The sequence below is a fragment of the Helianthus annuus genome, chromosome 10, assembly GCF_002127325.2.
Source record: "Helianthus annuus cultivar XRQ/B chromosome 10, HanXRQr2.0-SUNRISE, whole genome shotgun sequence".
In the NCBI taxonomy this organism is placed as follows: Eukaryota; Viridiplantae; Streptophyta; class Magnoliopsida; order Asterales; family Asteraceae; genus Helianthus; species Helianthus annuus.
Window position 1 is genome coordinate 158,695,240 of NC_035442.2, and position 6,095 is coordinate 158,701,334.

Consider the following 6,095-nt stretch of genomic DNA (forward strand, 5'->3'; position numbering starts at 1 on the left):
TATTCAACCATTCTGAACCCTAGCTACAAACAAACCAACAAACTCCAGATACTGAAAACGTTATCTAAAGAACTACTAAAATTTTATTAAACGGTTGTTCGGTTTTACAAAAAAAAATAAAAAAAAAATTAAAAAATATATATATGGGCCGTATAACCTTATACGACCCGTATATAGATCTTAAAACCCAAAAAACTGATCAAACCTCAAAAAAATAAACACATTTAGCCGTATAACATTATATTGCTCATATACATATGTATACGGGTCGTATAATGTTATACGGCCCATATACTTGTAAAACAAAAAAAAAAAGATTCCACTGCATTTATTTATGTGCAAAATCATTCTATACGGGCCGTATAACCTTATACGGCCTGTATACCCTAGGGGATGTGAAAATAAGATTATAGGGGTGTGTGTATATTATTTCCTATTTTAGATATTTCTTGCTCACATGAATCCTCTAATATTACATCAATATTTTTGTGAAAAAATCTACTTTGACATGGTATATCGTAATGGTATTACATTTCAATTTATAATTGTGAAATCATTCAAATCAGTCATTAGTTTAGTTTCATAGTAGTTTTCTTTAAAGTTTTATGTCGGTCTTCAAAATTTTTAACCATAATAAACGGTTTAGTTTACGGTTTAAAAACCGCTCGTATAAAACTTGGCTAAACTGTAAGAATATATTTGGCAATTTCAAATCTTATAAAGTGTGCTATATTTAATATTCGACCAATTTAAATCTTTTAGATATTTAATATCAGGCCATTTCAAGATTATATTGGGCCATAAGACCAAAATTCCTTTATCCCTCTAAAGTTTAGCCTTTAGTTTCCACACCGCTAGCTTTTTGTGAAATTAGTAAGTTTAGCCTTTAGCTTTCACACCGCTAGCTTTTTTTGTAAAATTACTAAATAAGACAAGATTCTATACATACTTAGTGTTTGTTAGTTTTCTTATTTATCATTCACTACAACTATAGCTTGATTATCATTTAATTGTGATAGCTTGATTATCACTGAATTGTAGTTTATGGATGTTAATGATTTGACCATCATGGTTTATTGCATATGAGATGCAAGTGAATATGGCATATTTGATGCAAGTAGATATACCAATTCTTTTAGCAAAAGCCGTGTAACATCCAAGCTCTCGTACTACCAATATTGTCTTCTTTGCTCACAATAGGTTGCCCATTCAGAAACTCATGTAATTGTTTATTTCCTCGGTGAAGACTTCCCAGGAGGTTACCCATCCTGGCACTACTTCCACCCGCGCGCGCTTCACTATGGAGTTTTCATGTGCTCCATAACCAATACGCCCAGAACGCTATTATGATTTAAGAGGCGGTGGATTCCTTATGAACAAGGAATTTCCCCTATCCATGACTGAGTGGGATTTTCTTAGGGTGTTATGATGGTCCATGTCAATCCAATCTGTATCGTTACACTCTATGCATTAGAAGTATTTGTAAACTTACAACCATTAATTAATAGTTAGTAGGAAGACAAACTGTGAAACTAAATCGTTAATAATGGTTCCGTTTGGTTAAGATTTTCAACTGTTCGATTTTGGTTGTCGATTACCGAAAACCATAACCAATGGTTTGGCTCACGTATGACTTAAAAATTGTCAAAGGCTAGACCTTGAACACCACTAGTAGATTATTACGTAGGTGTGATGTGAAAAAGTATTTAAACGGGGTAATTACGACAAAAATGATATAAAATGGGAATAATTGAACCTTTTCTTATCTCATGCTAGATTGCTAACATGGTGTGCCCTATAATCAATTAGTGGTGCAAGCTCTCTTCGATTTTTGCCTTTTAGTTTCAGGAGTTGCTTGAGTATAACAAGAACGAGCATGGGGATACCAAAAAAAGAAACAAATTCAGGCTACCCTACTCACAACGTGCTAGGTTTTATGGAGAACCATAAACGAAAAAAGTATTTTCCAAGAAACTGCCTTCCATCTATAAGATCATCGAGGATGTCAAGACCTTTGGTTTTCTATGGATGAAACATAGATTGAGATCGGATAACATGGAATGGACTAATGATACGGAATATTCCAGTGTTAAAAGACTCATTTTAAAGAGCAAATATCGCAAATCTGATAAGAATAGATAGTAATTAACGTTATGTTGAGAATTTGCAGTTAAATACCGAAAAGAGGATAATTTGGAGGTGAAAGGATGTAAACGGAGTAGTAGATAAAAGACTGAGAACGGAGGTGAATATCAGATAGGTTACGATCTGTACCCTACCCGAGGACACGAATCGTAACCGCCACCATTTGACAGAATACATAATCTACATTGGGAATTGCGCCAAAGTGGGTCCAATCAAGTTTGTGACTCGTGGGCTTGTCCAGGTGTACGACCTGTAAGGTAATCGAAGCTAGGGTTTGGTTCTATGATATATGAGGAATGCGATGTAAACCCAAAAGTAGACTGGAATTCGAGAAATAGCGAAAAAAGGGTTGCAGAAAGAAAGTGAAGACGGTTCGGAAAAGAAAAGAGGACAGGACTTGAAGATTGAAAGCACGAGGAATTATTTACTGATTCCATGGGTTATTCTTTATAGTTTTTACACTCTTTGAATTTTCTGTCATGATGATGAATTTGATTTCAGTTTTAAATTTGTTTGTCATGTTCGGCTAAACTTTTTTATAACTGTCCAGATAAGATGACAATTTGATTTGTTTATGACTGATGATGGATTGCTTATTGTATGATTTTAGTAGTGTCGCATGATCAGTTTTCTTATGATGCATATGCGTGTATGTTGATATTGTCCATGATGTTAGTTGTGTGGTGATATTGATCTTCCTATGAGGTTATGCATGGTAGATTCGGTATTTGCTATCTCTAGGGTATATTGATGTCCATTAGCATTAGGCTTGATACTTTAATCGGTAATAGATAGCTAAAACATATGTTCTACATATGGGATAGGTCTTATTATAAGGGTCTAGAAACTAATTAGGGTTTTCTAAATGTCTTACCTTGGTATTCATAATTCGCTCGGTTCGTTGACTGCCTTGAGCACTAGGCTAGAAACACTAAGTCATAAGAATTCGTATGATCTCTAGCTTTGTTGAAGTAGGTCTAAAGGTGTGTCTATAACCTTAACCCTAGTTTAACAAGATTAACCTTACATGGTATTAGTCTATTTTAGCACTTCGTACGCCATAGGCAAGTTAAGTCTTGGAGTGGTTTAACAGGTCCGTCTATCATCAATCTAAACAGTCTTCTTTGATTCAAGTCTAGGATGGTTATATTCTTATAACTCTTGGTAGTAATTCAAGTTAGTAGATTTTAAGTGTTGATTTAAATAATTCATTAGGTTGCATAGTAAGTAATAGGTTCGGTACTACTAGATTTTGTGTCCATGGATAGATACTTGGGTACTTACCTTAGTTGTACTATATATTGATAGGTACGCTTGCCTAAAACGTGTATAGATAATATTTATGTTTTCATCTTAAAACTCGTCTGTGTTTGTGTGCAATTTTATTTGTTACTTTCTAAGCACGTCAATGTTTTCTTGTCGACAATTTCTTGTTGTTGTTTTTGTAACCTCTCCTAGTACATATGAAATCTAACTTTGCCGTTAAAAAAGTTCATTGTAAATATAATAAAATGAGCGGGTTTTATATATTTATTTGTGGGTTTGTGTTCTATGTTGGAAGAGCTTCGCAACGAACTAAACCACGTCCAAAACGGAGCTAAGATGAATGAGATATCGATGCTCAAAGTTGGGTGTTTGAAACATTGAATGCTGAACAAAGGGAAAGTAGCACCTTGTCCCACATCGGAGGAGGGATGGAACTTAAATGGGTATTTAAGTAGGAACTCTCCGTCCTTATTGTTTCATGGAAGCACACACTAAGTGTCCTCGCGAAGGATGCGGAGCACCCTAACTCGCACACGCTCGCGCGCGTGGCGTGGGCGATGAGGCGCTTTGATGGTGCACTTTGCACTTCGCACGCTCGCATCGCCGCGAGCCGCTTGAGAGCCGCCTTTGTATTTTTGACCACGTACGCGTGGTGGATCACAGATGCTGCAAGGACCAAGTGGTGAAGTGGCATGCAGGTTCGAGGCGTGTGACGTGGCAGTCCACGCGCGAGTACGAGTGACACGAACGCGCGCGGTTGCGCATGGTGCATGGGGCCTGATTTGACGTGCGCGACGCACTAGAGTGAGCTAATACGGCGCGACTGTGTGGCGTGCTCGTATAGGCTCATAGGTGACTTGGCGCACGCCCGCATGGATTTGAGTCAGTGTGGCGAAAGCGCGCATGGTAGTGAGCCAAATGGACGCAGCGCGCATGAGCGTGCAGACCTGCGCGCGCAAGGACGCGCGCGCACCAATGTGTCTTGCGCGCGCGCGCGTCGAAGCTTCCAGCATTGAATGACAGTGCAGTTACAGTTTAACTTCGAAACTGACGAGTTAATGGTCTTTGGTTGAGAATTAAATGACGTATTAAATTGCATTGAAGACGTTTAATGCAATTTAAACCTCTCTTTAATTCCTTTTTGACTGTTTCGACTTAGGAGCTGTATATATACAGCTCCATACCCAGCTGCAAAGGATACCAGAAGCTCAACAGAAAACTCACTTTCTCTCTACAGATTTTCTGATCTTTCTCTTGCAGTTTCAAGGTAACCTTCGGGTTGTAGGCTATCTCCGGCAGTACGCTGCTTCGGCTATTGTACCTTGGGAAACAAAACGAGTACTCCTGGGAGACTCGGAATTTGTTCTAAGGGAAGCGTGTGTACACGTGCCTCAGTCTTTCTTCTTCTACATTTCTTGTACTTTGGTTATTTTTAGTTGTAATTGTACTAGTTGTTTAGGCTTTTTTAATTCTGTATTGTAATCATTTAATAAAATTTGTTTTATTTTACATAAATTACGCGAACGGTTCCTATAATCTTAAAACAAATTTTTAAAACCGTTTGTGTAATCAAAACCATTATGTTTTGTGACTCAAACCAGTTTTGATTCACTCAGTTTGTGTTTAAAAACAGATTTTTTTTGTTGTTTTCTTCTTCAAAGGAGCGACTTTGGTTGAAAACAATTTGGTTACTTCAGAACTTGTCCTAAATTGCTAAAAAACTTTCTGACTTGGTCTTCAAAGTTGGACTTAGAAGCCAATCAGTAAGTTCTTATAAATGAAAAATTTTCTGTTTTGGTCTTCAAAGTTGGACTTAGAAGCCTAAACAGTAAATTTGTGGTAAAATTAAAATTTACTAGTTTACTTCTGGTTTTTGCGTAAATCAGATTTTTTTACTAAACTTTAAAATTTTATTTTTTTTAGCATGTCGAATGAAAATGTCAACATTAACAACACCACAAATGTTGTGACGGGAACCCCCCTGAGCGCCACCACTGTGGGAGAGTCCACATTGGCTAATCACGCTGAATGACCCGAGAAGTTCTTGGGTCTACACTTCAAAAGGTGGCAGCAGAAGATGTTCTTCTACCTGACCACCATGAACCTTGCGAGGTTCTTAACTGAAACCGCTTCCCAACCCGCGGAAAGGGAGACCAACGCTCAGGCTCTGAGTGCGGTAGAGGCTTGGAAACACTCGGATTTCATTTGTCGAGGCTATGTGTTAAACGGCCTGTCGGATGCGTTGTATAGTATGTACTACAACATCAAGACTTCCAAAGACCTTTGGGATGCCTTGGACAATAAGTACAAAACGGAGGATGCTGGCACAAAGAAATTTGTGGTTGCCCGTTTCTTGGATTTCAAAATGGTTGATTCTAAAACAGTTATGAATCAAGTCCAAGAATTCCAAATTATACTACCTGACATCTTTGCGGAAGGCATGACACTTAGCGAGACATTCCAAGTGGCAGCGATGATTGAAAAGTTACCTCCTAGTTGGGTTGATTTTAAGAATTATCTTAAACACAAATGAAAGGAGATGACTATAGAGGACGTTATTGTTCGTCTTCGGATTGAAGAGGACAATAGAATTGCCCAAAAAGGCAGCCTTGCGCAGACTAGTGCTAGCGCAAATTTGGTTGAGCATGGGCAAATCCTCTAAGGGCGCGAAGGGTAAGGGGAAA